The 15833-nt window shown below is 29.5% G+C and overlaps 1 protein-coding gene and 1 long non-coding RNA gene across 3 annotated transcripts in view; one reads left to right on the forward strand and one right to left on the reverse strand.

Moving 5' to 3' along the window:
* Positions 1–15833, reverse strand: part of LOC136806051 (membrane protein FAM174-like) — a 420508-nt gene that overhangs the window by 328818 nt on the left and 75857 nt on the right. The gene's annotated exons all lie outside the window — the stretch shown is intronic.
* LOC136806043 (uncharacterized) lies at positions 164–12187 on the forward strand. 2 transcript variants are annotated; one of them, XR_010846507.1, is made up of 3 exons: positions 164–281; positions 10570–10721; positions 10935–12187. It is a non-coding gene; the product is annotated as an uncharacterized lncRNA (long non-coding RNA). The 2 variants fall into 2 exon arrangements; XR_010846508.1 differs by lacking the exon at positions 164–281 and adding an exon at positions 10002–10304.

A 15833-nucleotide genomic window follows, 5' to 3' on the forward strand; every position in this document is an offset into this window, starting at 1 on the left:
AATTATTACCTTATATGGTAATGTTTTGATTGGTGTCTTGACGTCTAGTTTTAATAGCCAATCATTGACGCGTATTTCGTCCAATCACAAAAAAGTAATAAAACATATCATTTTTCGCGCGTGCAATTCAAATTTCTTTTATTTCATTCAGGACGATTCGACCGAACGCACACGCAGTAAATAAAAGGAAAAAAACATACACGTAATGCTTTTTTCAAAACAGAAAGAAAGAGAGATGTGTCAAGATATCAAAGCTGCAGTAAGAAGTCTGGTTGTGTGAGGTTGTTGTTTTTATATTTACGTTTTTTAAAGTCTGGTCAAATCTCTTGCTCAAAACATGACAAAATTCACTTTTTCTGTCATAGGAGTATAGGAGCACAAATTTTTTGGCTGTCTGATTTCTTCTGGTTAAAAGTCTGGTTAAATCTCCTGCTCAAAATATGATAAAATTCACTTTTTTTGTCATTGAGGATTAGGAGACACAAAATTTTTGGTTCTATGATTTCTTCTGGTTAAAAGTCTGGTTAAATCTCCTTCTCAAAATATGATAAAATTCAATTTTTTTGTCATTGAGGATTAGGAGACACAAAATTTCTGGATCTCTGATTTCTTTCTTTCCTGACTTGAAATCTCATTTTATCATATTAAGAATTTCTTAGGGGAAAGTTTAGGGGGAGTCTCTGAAATGAATAACTTTATAACAAAAGGTTTTCAAGCTGGTTTTTTACTTCTGTCTGAAAGTCTGACTGATTCTCCTGCTTAAAATATAATAATTTTCACTTTTGTTGTCATTTAAGAGATTTCTAATTCTCTCTTTTCTTATCTATTTTGAAATATTTATATCTTGGAATTATATCAAGAATTTCTAAGGAACAAGTTCTAGTAACCAATGTAATGACATTATACCGGGTGCACCAAAGAAAAAGTATACATCTTTGTCGAGATATTGTGAGCTTCAGGATTTAATTTTTTTGTTCATTCTTTTTTTATTGTATAGAGGATGCTCTGTTTTTTTTGGTGCACCCAGTATATTACAAATTCCTTAGCTGGCTTTTTAAAGTCCATAACTTTAACAACAAGTTTCAAATCTGTACCCTCCCTTCTGGTTGAAAGTTCTTTACAGAAAAGGATAAAATAATTCATAAAATTGATCAATTTTCAGTTGTTAACTTGTTATGAATGAAAGTTCTCTTTTTCCTTGCAGTTTTCTAAAAAATAAAATGGATTTATTTCTAGTTAACACCTTTATCAAGTTTTTTGTAATTGATGTCAAAAATAATTTTTTTGAGTGGTGCATTGACAAGAAACAAAAATCGATATAATTATAAGTAACACTTAATCAGAGTTCGCAAAATTTGTTTCAAAACTATTTTTTAAGGATTATATTGGCATAAAATGAATTTTAACTTAAAATACATTGGATCAAACACTTGGCAAATTTTATCTGAATCAGCTCATCGTGTACAAAAAAATTAATCTCTTATTTCTCATTTCTAGACCAGTAGCATATTGTAATACCTAACTAAACTAAACTCTCTTTACAATATATTTTTCATTTCGAGCAAAATTAATTGAGATTTTCATTTATAGTTTGACTTTTCAATTGTTAACCTGTTATGAATGAAAGTTCTCTTTTACCTTGAAGTTTTTCTTTTAAAAATAGATAATATATTTCAAAATGCATTGGATCAAGCACTGGGCAAAGTTTATGTGATTCAGCTCATCATGTACACAAAAAAATATTCTCTTATTTCTCATTTCTAGACCAGTAGCATATTGTAATACGTAACTAAACTAAACTCTCTTTACAATATATTTTTCATTTCGAGCAAAATTAATAGAGATTTTCATTTATAGTTCGACTTTTCAGTTGTTAACCTGTTATGAATGAAAATTCTCTTTTACCTTGAAGTTTTTCTTTTTAAAAATATATATTATATTTCGAAATGCAATGGATCAAGCACTGGGCAAAGTTTATGTGATTCAGCTCATCATGTACACAAAAAATAATCTCTTATTTCTCATTTCTAGACCAGTAACATATTGTAATACGTAACTAAACTAAACTCTCTTTACAATATATTTTTCATTTCGAGCAAAATTAATAGAGATTTTTATTTATAGTTAGACTTTTCAGTTGTTAACCTGTTATGAATGAAAATTCTCTTTTACCTTGAAGTTTTTCTTTTTAAAAATAGATATCATATTTCAAAATGCAATGGATCAAGCACTGGGCAAAGTTTATGTGATTCAGCTCATCATGTACACAAAAAAAATTCTCTTATTTCTCATTTCTAGACCAGTAGCATATTGTAATACGTAACTAAACTAAACTCACTTTACAATATATTTTTCACTTTGAGCAAAATTAATTGAGATTTTTCATTTATAGTTCGACTTTTCAGTTGTTAACCTGTTATGAATGAAAATTCTCTTTTACCTTGAAGTTTTTCTTTTAAAAATAGATATTATATTTCAAAATGCATTGGATCAAGCACTGGGCAAAATTTATGTGATTCAGCTCATCGTGTACACAAAAAATAATCTCTTATTTCTCATTTCTAGACCAGTAGCATATTGTAATACGTAATTAAAATAAACTCTCTTTACAATATAATTTTCATTTCGAGCAAAATTAATTGAGATTTTCATTTAAAGTTCGACTTTTCAGTTATTAACCTGTTATGAATGAAAGTTCCTTTTTAACTTGAAGTTTTTCTTTTAATAATAGATATTATATTTCAAAATGCATTGTATCAAGCACTGGGCAAACTTTATGTGATTCAGCTCATCATGTACACAAAAAATAATCTCTTATTTCTCATTTCTAGACCAGTAGCAATATATTTTTCATTTCGACCTAAATTCATTTAAATTTCGACTTTTCAGTTGTTAACTTGTTATGAATAAAAGTTCTCTTTTACCTTGAAGTTTTCTTTAAAAAACAGATATTATATTTCAAAATGCATTGGATCAAGCACTGGGCAAAGTTTATGTGATTCAGCTCATCATTTACACAAAAAATACTCTCTTATTTCTCATTTCTAGACCAGTAGGATATTGTAATACGTAACTAAAATAAACTCTCTTTACAATATAATTTTCATTTCGAGCAAAATTAATTGAGATTTTCATTTATAGTTCGACTTTTCAGTTGTTAACCTGTTATGAATGAAAGTTCTCTTTTACCTTGAAGTTTTTCTTTTAAAAATAGATTTTATATTTCAAAATGCATTGGATCAAAAACTATGTGATTCAGCTCATCATGTACACAAAATCTAATCTCTTATTTATCATTTCTTGACTAGTAGCAATATCTTTTTCATTTTGACCTATATTCATTTAAATTTCGACTTTTCGGTTCTTAACTTGTTATGAATAAAAGTTCTCTTTTACCTTGAAGTTTTCTTTAAAAAATGGATATAATATTTCAAAATGCATTGGATCAAAAACTATGTGATTCAGCTCATCATGTACACAAAATCTAATCTCTTATTTCTAATTTCTAGACCAGTAGCCTATCTTTTTCTTTTCGAACAAAATTAATTGATTTTCATTTAAAGTTCGACTTTTCAGTTATTAACCTGTCATGAATGAAAGTTCCCTTTTACCTTGAAGTTTTTCTTTTAATAATAGATATTATATTTCAAAATGCATTGTATCAAGCACTGGGCAAACTTTATGTGATTCAGCTCATCATGTACACAAAAAATAATCTCTTATTTCTCATTTCTAGACCAGAAGCAATATCTTTTTCATTTCGACCTAAATTCATTTAAATTTCGACTTTTCAGTTGTTAACTTGTTATGAATAAAAGTTCTCTTTTACCTTGAAGTTTTCTTTAAAAAATAGATATTATATTTCAATATGCATTGGATCAAGCACTAGGCAAAGTTAATGTGATTCAGCTCATTGTGTACACAAAAAATACTCTCTTATTTCTCATTTCTAGACCAGTAGCATATTGTAATACGTAACTAAACTAAACTCTCTTTACAATATATTTTTCATTTCGAGCAAAATTAATTGAGATTTTCATTTATAGTTCGACTTTTCAGTTGTTAACCTGTTATGAATGAAAGTTCTCTTTTAAAAGTTCATCATGTACACAAAAATAATCTCTTATTTCTCATTTCTAGACCAGTAGCATATTGTAATACGTAACTAAACTAAACTTTCTTGACAATATATTTGTCATTTCGAGCAAAATTAATTGAGATTTTCATTTATAGTTCGACTTTTCAGTTGTTAACCTGTTATGAATGAAAGTTCCCTTTTACCTTGAAGTTTTTCGTTTAAAAATAGATATTATATTTCAAAATGCATTGGATCTAGCACTGGGCAAAGTTTATGTGATTCAGCTCATCATGTACACAAAAAATAATCTCTTATTTCTCATTTCTAGACCAGTAGCATATTGTAATACGTAACTAAAATAAACTCTCTTTACAATATAATTTTCATTTCGAGCAAAATTAATTGAGATTTTCATTTATAGTTCGACTTTTCAGTTGTTAACCTGTTATGAATGAAAGTTCTCTTTTACCTTGAAGTTTTTCTTTTAAAAATAGATATTATATTTCAAAATGGATTGGATCAAGCACTGGGCAAAGTTTATGTGATTCAGCTCATCTTGTACACAAAAAATAATCTCTTATGTCTCATTTCTAGACTAGTAGCATATTGTAATACGTAAGTAAACTAAACTTTCTTTACAATATATTTTTCATTTCGAGCAAAATTAATTGAAATTTTCATTTATAGTTCGACTTTTCAGTTGTTAACCTGTTGTGAATGAAAGTTCTCTTTTAGTAGTTCATCATGTACACAAAAATAATCTCTTATTTCTCATTTCTAGACCAGTAACATATTGTAATACGTAACTAAACTAAACTTTCTTGACAATATATTTGTCATTTCGAGCAAAATTAATTGAGATTTTCATTTATAGTTCGACTTTTCAGTTGTTAACCTGTTATGAATGAAAGTTCCCTTTTACCTTGAAGTTTTTCGTTTAAAAATAGATATTATATTTCAAAATGCATTGGATCAAGCACTGGGCAAAGTTTATGTGATTCAGCTCATCATGTACACAAAAAATAATCTCTTATTTCTCATTTCTAGACCAGTAGCATATTGTAATACGTAACTAAAATAAACTCTCTTTACAATATAATTTTCATTTCGAGCAAAATTAATTGAGATTTTCATTTATAGTTCGATTTTTCAGTTGTTAACCTGTTATGAATGAAAGTTCTCTTTTACCTTGAAGTTTTTCTTTTAAAAATAGATATTATATTTCAAAATTCATTAGTTCAAAAACTATGTGATTCAGCTCATCATGTACACAAAATCTGATCTCTTATTTCTCATTTCTAGACTAGTAGCAATATCTTTTTGATTTCGACCTAAATTCATTTAAATTTCGACTTTTCAGTTGTTACCTTGTTGTGAATAAAAGTTCTCTTTTACCTTGAAGTTTTCTTTAAAAAATGGATATAATATTTCAAAATGCATTGGATCAAAAACTATGTGATTCAGCTCATCATGTACACAAAAAATAATCTCTTATTTCTCATTTCTAGACCAGTAGCATATTGTAATACGTAACTAAAATAAACTCTCTTTACAATATAATTTTCATTTCGAGCAAAATTAATTGAGATTTTCATTTATAGTTCGACTTTTCAGTTGTTAACCTGTTATGAATGAAAGTTCTCTTTTACCTTGAAGTTTTTCTTTTAAAAATAGATATTATATTTCAAAATTCATTGGATCAAAAACTATGTGATTCAGCTCATCATGTACACAAAATCTAATCTCTTATCTCTCATTTCTAGACTAGTAGCAATATCTTTTTCATTTCGACCTAAATTCATTTAAATTTCGACTTTTCAGTTGTTACCTTGTTATGAATAAAAGTTCTCTTTTACCTTGAAGTTTTCTTTAAAAAATGGATATAATATTTCAAAATACATTGGATCAAAAACTATGTGATTCAGCTCATCATGTACACAAAATCTAATCTCTTATTTCTCATTTCTAGACCAGTAGCCTATCTTTTTCTTTTCGAACAAAATTAATTGATTTTCATTTAAAGTTCGACTTTTCAGTTATTAACCTGTTATGAATGAAAGTTCCCTTTTACAATTGAACTTTTTCTTTTAATAATAGATATTATAGTTCAAAATGCATTGTATCAAGCACTGGGCAAATTTTATGTGATTCAGCTCATCATGTACACAAAAAATAATCTCTTATTTCTCATTTCTAGACCAGTAGCAATATCTTTTTCATTTCGACCTAAATTCATTTAAATTTCGACTTTTCAGTTGTTAACTTGTTATGAATAAAAGTTCTTTTTTACCTTGAAGTTTTCTTTAAAAAATAGATATTATATTTCAAAATGCATTGGATCAAGCACTGGGCAAAGTTTATGTGATTCAGCTCATTATGTACTCAAAAAATACTCTCTTATTTCTCATTTCTAGACCAGTAGCATATTGTAATACGTAACTAAACTAAACTCTCTTTACAATATATTTTTCATTTCGAGCAAAATTAATTGAGATTTTCATTTATAGTTCGACTTTTCAGTTGTTAACCTGTTATGAATGAAAGTTCTCTTTTACCTTGAAGTTTTTATTTTAAAAATAGATATTATATTTCAAAATGCATTGGATCAAGCACTGGGCAAAGTTTATGTGATTCAGCTCATCTTGTACACAAAAATAATCTCTTATAAGACCAGTAGCATATTGTAATACGTAAAAAACTAAACTCTCTTTACAATATATTTTTCATTTCGAGCAAAATTAATTGAGATTTTCATTTATAGTTCGACTTTTCAGTTGTTAACCTGTTATGAATGAAAGTTCTCTTTTACCTTGAAGTTTTTCTTTTAAAATAGATATTATATTTCAAAATGCATTGGATCAAGCACTGGGCAAAGTTATGTGATTCAGCTCATCATGTACACAAAAAATAATCTCTTATTTCTCATTTCTACCAGACTATTGTTATACGTACTAAAACGAACAAAAAACTCTCTTACAATATATTTTTCATTTCGAGCAAATAATTGAGATTTTTCATTTAAGTTCGACTTTTCAGTTGTGTTAACCTGTTATGAATGAAGTTCTCTTTTACCTTTGAAGTTTTTTCTTTTAAAAGTAGATATTATATTCAAAATGCATTGGATCAAGCACTGGCAAAGTTTATGTGATTCAGCTCATCATGTACACAAAAAATCTCTTATTTCTCATTTCTAGACCAGTAGCATATTGTAATACGTAACTAAACTAAACTCTCTTTACAATATATTTTTCATTTTGAGCAAAATTAATTGAGATTTTTCATTTATAGTTCGACTTTTCAGTTGTTAACCTGTTATGAATGAAAGTTCTCTTTTACCTTGAAGTTTTTCTTTTAAAAGTAGATATCATATTTCAAAATGCAATGGATCAAGCACTGGGCAAAGTTTATGTGATTCAGCTCATCATGTACACAAAAAATAATCTCTTATTTCTCATTTCTAGACCAGTAGCATATTGTAATACGTAACTAAACTAAACTCTCTTTACAATATATTTTTCATTTTGAGCAAAATTAATTGAGATTTTTCATTTATAGTTCGACTTTTCAGTTGTTAACCTGTTATGAATCAAAGTTCTCTTTTACCTTGAAGTTTTTCTTTTAAAAATAGATATTATATTTCAAAATGCATTGGATCAAGCACTGGGCAAAGTTTATGTGATTCAGCTCATCATGTACACAAAAATTAATCTCTTATTTCTCATTTCTAGACCAGTAGCATATTGTAATACGTAACTAAAATAAACTCTCTTTACAATATAATTTTCATTTAGAGCAAAATTAATTGAGTTTTTCATTTATAGTTCGACTTTTCAGTTGTTAACCTGTTATGAATGAAAGTTCTCTTTTACCTTGAAGTTTTTTCTTTTAAAAATAGATATTATATTTCAAAATGCATTGGATCAAGCACTGGGCAAAGTTTATGTGATTCAGCTCATCATGTACACAAAAAAAAATCTCTTATTTCTCATTTCTAGACCAGTAGCATATTGTAATACGTAACTAAAATAAACTCTCTTTACAATATATTTTTCACTTCGAGCAAAATTAATTGAGATTTTCATTTATAGTTCGACTTTTCAGTTGTTAACCTGTTATGAATCAAAGTTCTCTTTTACCTTGAAGTTTTTCTTTTAAAAATAGATATCATATTTCAAAATGCAATGGATCAAGCACTGGGCAAAGTTTATGTGATTCAGCTCATCATGTACACAAAAAAAAATCTCTTATTTCTCATTTCTAGACCAGTAGCATATTGTAATACGTAACTAAACTAAACTCTCTTTACAATATATTTTTCATTTTGAGCAAAATTAATTGAGATTTTTCATTTATAGTTCGACTTTTCAGTTTTTCAGTTGTTAACCTGTTATGAATGAAAGTTCTCTTTTACCTTGAAGTTTTTCTTTTAAAAATAGATATTATATTTCAAAATGCATTGGATCAAGCACTGGGCAAAGTTTATGTGATTCAGCTCATCATGTACACAAAAAATAATCTCTTATTTCTCATTTCTAGACCAGTAGCATATTGTAATACGTAACTAAAATAATCTCTCTTTACAATATAATTTTCATTTCGAGCAAAATTAATTGAGATTTTCATTTATACTTCGACTTTTCAGTTGTTAACCTTTTATGAATGAGAGTTCTCTTTTACCTTGAAGTTTTTCTTTTAAAAATAGATATTATATTTCAAAATGCATTGGATCAAGCACTGGGCAAAGTTTATGTGATTCAGCTTATCATGTACACAAAAAATAATCTCTTATTTCTCATTTCTAGACGAGTAGCAATATCTTTTTCATTTCGACCTAAACTCATTTAAATTTCGACTTTTCAGTTGTTAACTTGTTATGAATAAAAGTTCTCTTTTACCTTGAAATTTTCTTTAAAAAATGGATATAATATTTCAAAATGCATTGGATCAAAAACTATGTGATTCAGCTCATCATGTACACAAAATCTAATCTCTTATTTCTCATTTCTAGACCAGTAGCCTATCTTTTTCTTTTCGAACAAAATTAATTGATTTTCATTTAAAGTTCGACTTTTCAGTTATTAACCTGTTATGAATGAAAGTTCCCTTTTACCTTGAAGTTTTTCTTTTAATAATAGATATTATATTTCAAAATGCATTGTATCAAGCACTGGGCAAAGTTTATGTGATTCAGCTCATCATGTAAACAAAAAATAATATCTTATTTCTCATTTCTAGATCAGTAGCGTATTGTAATACGTAACTAAACTAAACTGCCTTTACAATATATTTTTCATTTTGAGCAAAATTAATAGAGATTTTCATTTATAGTTCGACTTTTTAGTTGTTAACCTGTTATGAATGAAAATTCTCTTTTACCTTGAAGTTTTTCTTTTAAAAATAGATATTATATTTCAAAATGCATTGGATCAAGCACTGGGCAAAGTTTATGTGATTCAGCTTATCATGTACACAAAAAATAATCTCTTATTTCTCATTTCTAGACGAGTAGCATATGGTAATACGTAACTAAAATAAACTCTCTTTACAATATAATTGATAATTCGAGCAAAATTAATTGAGATTTTCATTTATAGTTCGACTTTTCAGTTGTTAACCTGTTATGAAGGAAAGTTCTCTTTTACCTTGAAGTTTTTCTTTTAAAAATAGATATCATATTTCAAAATGCATTGGATCAAGCATTGGGCAAAGTTTATGTGATTCAGCTCATCATGTAAACAAAAAATAATCTCTTACTTCTCATTTCTAGACCAGTAGCATATTTTAATACGTAACTAAACTAAACTCTCTTTACAATATATTTTTCATTTTGAGCAAAATTAATTGAGATTTTTCATTTATAGTTCAAATTTTCAGTTGTTAACCTGTTATGAATGAAAGTTCTCTTTTAGTAGCTCATCATGTACACAAAAAATAATCTCTTATTTTTCATTTCTAGACCAGTAGCATATTGTAATACGTAACTAAACTAAACTCTCTTTACAATATATTTTTCATTTCGCGCAAAATTAATTGAGATTTTCATTTATAGTTCGACTTTTCAGTTGTTAACCTGTTATGAATGAAAGTTCTCTTTTACCTTGAAGTTTTTCTTTTAAAAATAGATATTATATTTCAAAATGCATTGGATCAAGCACTGGGCAAAGTTTATGTGATTCAGCTCATCATGTACACAAAAATTAGTCAATATTTTTATTTGTCATTATAGGTAAATGATAGAATAGATGTAATATTTTCTAGAAACTTTTGTAATTTTCTTTGTTATCTTGTTTATTGCCACTGCAGGGAGCCTAAAGCCCCCGAGGATGGCATTCATAGCTTCACGCATAAGGAAAGTTGGGCAAACATCTCATAATTTTGTGTTTGCGTTTGCGCACGCGTTTTTCAGTATTTTAGTTTCGCTTAACGGGACATTATCAATTAATGGTTATTTGATTTCCCGGAATGACAAGCGCGCTTCATTTTTGTTTTAGATATTCAGAATGCTCCGTTCAAAGTTCTAATCGTGCTGTAATTTTGCCGTGGTGGAGCAATCCTATGATTTAGTTCAATACAGTAAACAAAGATGGCGGCCGATGGCATCACCTTCTGGAAAACCTTTTTAACTGTTCTTGTTCATTTCAAGGTAAAATTGAATATATTCTGTTATGTTTCTTTAGCTTGATCTGTTTTATTTTTGCAGCTACTAAAGTTTTGAAAAACAGATGACAGGATGATCTCACAGTTTTATAATTTACAGATCTGGACATTAAACCATTTTAAAAAAAGGTTCTATTTTTCAGGGGAATTTTCAAGGGGAATTTGAGCAGCTCATTAATTTTGTCTCTCACCTCTCCAGGATCAAGAAGTTGGATGGGAAACTTGTGGAGAACATATGTCTTCAGTATACGCTGAGACCACGAAATGGAGGATTCCGATGTTACGAAATGATATTTCACACAACGTCTTGTTATAATTTTGAGATTATGACTTGGGATATTTCACACGACGTTCTGGTATCATTTTGAGCTAACGTGTTGAGATATTTCACACGACGTGTCCTGCCTGGTATGATATTGAGGATTGAGATTATGACTTGGGATATTTCACCACGCGACGTCCTGGTATAATTTTGAGATATGTGTTGGGATAATTCACACAATATCATTGGTATAATTTTTAGATTATTATGACTTGGGATATTTCACACGACGTCCTGGTATAATTTTGAGATTATGACTTTGGATATTTCACGCGACGTCCTGGTATAATTTGGAGATTATGACTTGGGATATTTCACGCGACGTCCTGGTATAATTCATAATTTTGAGATTAATACTTGGGATATTTCACACGACGTCCTGGTATAATTTTGATATTATGACTTCCCAGCTGGCAACAAACATTGTTTCAACGTTTATCTAACGTTCACAACGTCCATTTAACGTTAGATGAACGTTGAAACAACGTTGTGTGCCAGCTGGGTTGGGATATTTCACACGGCGTCCTGGTATGATTTTGATATTATGACTTGGGATATTTCACACGGCGTCCTGGTATGATTTTGAGATTATGACTTGGGATATTTCACATGGCGTCCTGGTATGATTTTTAGATTATATTTCACACAATGTCCTGGTATAATTTGAAATTATAACTTGGAATATTTTACACCACCGTAACCTATTGTTATTGAATAATTCAACTCAAAATTGCGTATATACCGTCAATAGCTTTAAATTGTGAAAGCCTTCCTGGTGAGGGTAGCGTATTTACATTATTTTCTATCTATGATTTGCGACTATGTTAATTAAATGACTTTGGAGGCTCAGTAAAATGATGGCCGTATTGCTGTCCCATGTTTTGTCAGACTGTCCCAAGTTAGAGCCGTTGACGGTACTTGGAAAATTTTATGTCACCTCCTGGCTAGAATAATATGAGATTTGTTGGAGAACAGCTTGCGATCATTTGTGACCATGATTATATAATTTTTTAGAAAATTTGATAACAAATGTAGAGGAGAATATAAACACATGCATTTAGAATCTTTTTAGATTCTTTTATTTAGTTTTAGTGTCTTTTTAACCTAGCTGAGGTTAATAGCCTTTTATCGTCAACTTGAAAAACATAAAAAAGGCTACTATATACTTTAAAAACTATTTAGTTGTTTGAATTGTTTTCTGTAGTGTTGGCTTTACTGTTGATTTTACAATTTTTGATTTTGAGAGACTTTGACCCTTTTTTTGAGAGACCTATCATTAGGGAAGTCAATTGGCTACATTTTTTTTGCAGTTCATAATTTCTTTGTTTTTGTGAGAGGTCACTTCTAGCAAAAATTACTTTAGGGCTAATAATACATTCTTTTCGATAGCAAATTCAACACTATGTTAGTTCTGTTGCGGTGGCACTTTTAACGGCAGTTATGGCTAGTTAAAATACAGTGCAGTCTCTTTTACTCGAACCTCTATAACGCAAAAATGATATCTTCAGTTAACCTCACCAAAAACTTACTTCATAGCTGTCCTTAACTTGAACAAATTTGTGTTCCCCTAGATGCTTGCTTGAGTTATGGAGTTTTAACAAGTTAATGATAAAATTGGATAGCATTTTACGGAAAATGACCACAAACATTTTTGGGTAGGTCGTTTTCGATTATGAATTTATTTTACAATTTATTATTGTCGAAATTACTGTCTTATCACAAGATTAACGATCTTTTTCCATCACTTAGTTCTTTACCTACCTTGGCTAATATTTCACCGACCCAACCCGACCCGGTATATTGTTCCCAGACCATTGGTGTGTTGACAGACCCTCAAAAATTAATTCCAAATAAAATGGAAGAGGATAAAGTAAGAAGGTATTGTAAGTAAAGAGAAGGCAAAAGTTGCGCTTCATGGTGGGACATTTTGAGATATATCTTGTTCGAACTTTCAATGATTATTTTTCTGTTGGACTTTGAAAATCAGCTTTTTCTATGAAGAGTGCCTAAGGTTTTCACGTTTTTATTTTCGAAAATTTTAGCTTATTTTTTTACATCAGAATCTAGTTTCTTAATTCTCAACACTATCGAGCATTCCAAATCAAAACAAAAAAGTTTCTCTTTGGTACTTAAGCTTCAAGCTTTGGTGCTCCTGGGATTTTTTCGTCTTGATGAGGTGGGACATGCTCGGTTGCACTAATTGCTGCTATGCAAAGGGAAAAATTAACAACAAAAAAACCTTGAAATGTCAGTAACATTCGCTTTTGTTTCCTTGTAAAGTAAAGGATTTACCAAAACAATTGAATAATCGAAGAAACAGAAAATCCTTTACCAATATCTTAAAGTGGCATTTGAAGCGCTCACTGAATGCAAAAGAGAATGACATGCTTTTTGAAGATTTGCGAAGAATTAACCAATTGAAAATATGGGTTTTGATCAACTCCTGTATATGTATTAGAAATAAACTACTTATGTCCATGATTTTTTTGTTTGTCATTTTTCAACCCATGCTTTAATTCAAACATCGCATATTGTACCATTAAAAATATAATTCAGATTACTTTAATTTCAAAGGCGTCCAAACACTTACTATAATCAGGGTGAAAGATAAGTAGAAAAAATCAACTTTTTATCTTTTAGGTGCTAGAAACTTTATTTTTGGTACAGAGGTAATTTTGAAATCTTCTGCTTTCAGCTATAATTGTTATTTTTCCCATAAAATTCTCCCAGGTACCCCCGTCTTTCTACTTTATTTTTTTTTTAATTCCATTTTATGTTTATAAAATTATAGATTTGAATTATTTTTTCCCCAGAAATCATGGTGTTCTGAATTATCTTTTCTACGGTATTATGAACTGTTACATACTTGAAAAATTGAAAGAAAAAATAATGCATACTTCAAACAAATGGAATTTAGGTGTATTATATCTATATTTTAATTTCAAATCGAAAATTAGGATTTTTGTATTAAATAGCCTTTTAAAAACTATTATTGAGATGGTTCTCCCGCGTAACTGTTCCGAAAAAAGTCAACCTTGAGTTGGCTCTGTCTTATTCGATCTTTTAGGGACCAAGAATTTTCTTCGAATTAGAGAAAGATTCGAATTGCAGAGAGGATTTAACACTACATTCTAGCTGAGCGGGAAAATGTTTCTGTTCGAATTGCAGAAACATTCGAATCATAGTGGTTCGAAATAGAGAGGATTGATTACATTACTCTGGAAGGATAAATATAAATAAAAGTACTCACACCCCTGTCTCTTAGCCCCGGTGGAACTTCTTCCCAGTGGGGATAAAATCTCTATTGAAATCCCAATTTTCCAATGATGGGTAGTCTTACCTGTTCTGTGTTGTTTGAATTTTGACTCGATGAATTTAAGGCAAGTTTAAATTGTACTGAAATGTATGATTTTAATCCTCAATTGGTTCAAAGATTTGAAAACTGAAAATTCAACTATCTTACTTAATTATCTGTTAAACAACTACTCTGGATTTATGTACTGTCCCAGTTTTCTTTTACAAACTTTTATTGTCTGTTTTGAGATTTTGAGAAAAGACTAGTCTTTGACGTCATTAAATGAAGTACATAATTTGACAGAAATTCTAAATTGAATCACAAAACACCAGAACGGAAATGGCATCCTTTCCGAGCTTTTTCTTTTTGGGGGTGGGGTTTGAAACCGAATTCGAGCAACTAACATTATCCATGCTATAACACGTATAACTCGCCCCTCGTATAACTTACAATCAAGTTCATAAAAATTTGAGAAAAAAGGGAAATCCCCCAGAAAGTTTTGAAATCACAATCGATTTGTAAGTGCTCTAAAGTAGGTTCGAAGGGTAGAATTTTAACTCTGAGTTTTAACGCTAGACTTAGGACTTTGAAGTCCAATAAGGCTTATAATATAGCCTGGAAGTCTGCCAACACATCCCAAATCGAAATATTCGATTAAATTAAAGAGATATAGCCCAAAATTAAATTAAAACGTTAAAATAACCAGAATTCTCAATATATTTCGACCATGATTGTAGTGGCATGTTCAAAAATACTACAAGTTTGGCATAAAAAAACTGGGAGCCTTAGGCATTATCATTTATCTGTCAAAAGAAGTGTGTTAGGATGTAGATTTCAGAAATCGCAATAAATTAAATTTTTGCCTTTTTTGAAAAGTTTTGGGAAAACTGCTTTATGATATCAGGATTCGATGATATTGATAATGCACTCATTATGTTCATTATAAGGTTATAATACGCGAAAAAGTTCATTTGAAATATGATGACGTCATGATTTTTAGCCAAAATTGATTTTTATCAGAACTGGGATTTAGAAAATGAAAGAACTCTTGTATATTGCTCGTTCGACATCGACTTTTTATTTCTGCCTATCTTCTCTGAGGCTTTTTTCTGACCCCCTGGTGACTTTTCTAACCTATTTACTATGTTTTCTGACTATTTTAAAGTGTTTTAACTTACCCTTAATATCGACCCGATGACCGGGGTTCGAACCCACCAAATGAAAGGGTTTCTAATCAGAAACAAGAATCGCAAAATTGCGACTAAATATTTCCTTAAAAATGAAGGTCATTATTGACATATACTAGCAAGTAGTTGTCGCTAAGAATGCCCCGCAGAGCTTCCTATCGAAATATCCCTAAGTAAGCAAAATTACGCATGTGTAGATTTTAAATTCGTTTTATCGATAAAATTTAAGTTGGAGGAAGAAAGCTTGGTTTCAACCTTACTTTTGAGATGACATGGGATAGACGGTCGCTCAAA

Source organism: Clytia hemisphaerica, unplaced genomic scaffold (assembly GCF_902728285.1).
Source record: "Clytia hemisphaerica strain Z4C2 unplaced genomic scaffold, Clytia hemisphaerica genome assembly, whole genome shotgun sequence".
Lineage (NCBI taxonomy): Eukaryota > Metazoa > Cnidaria > Hydrozoa > Leptothecata > Clytiidae > Clytia > Clytia hemisphaerica.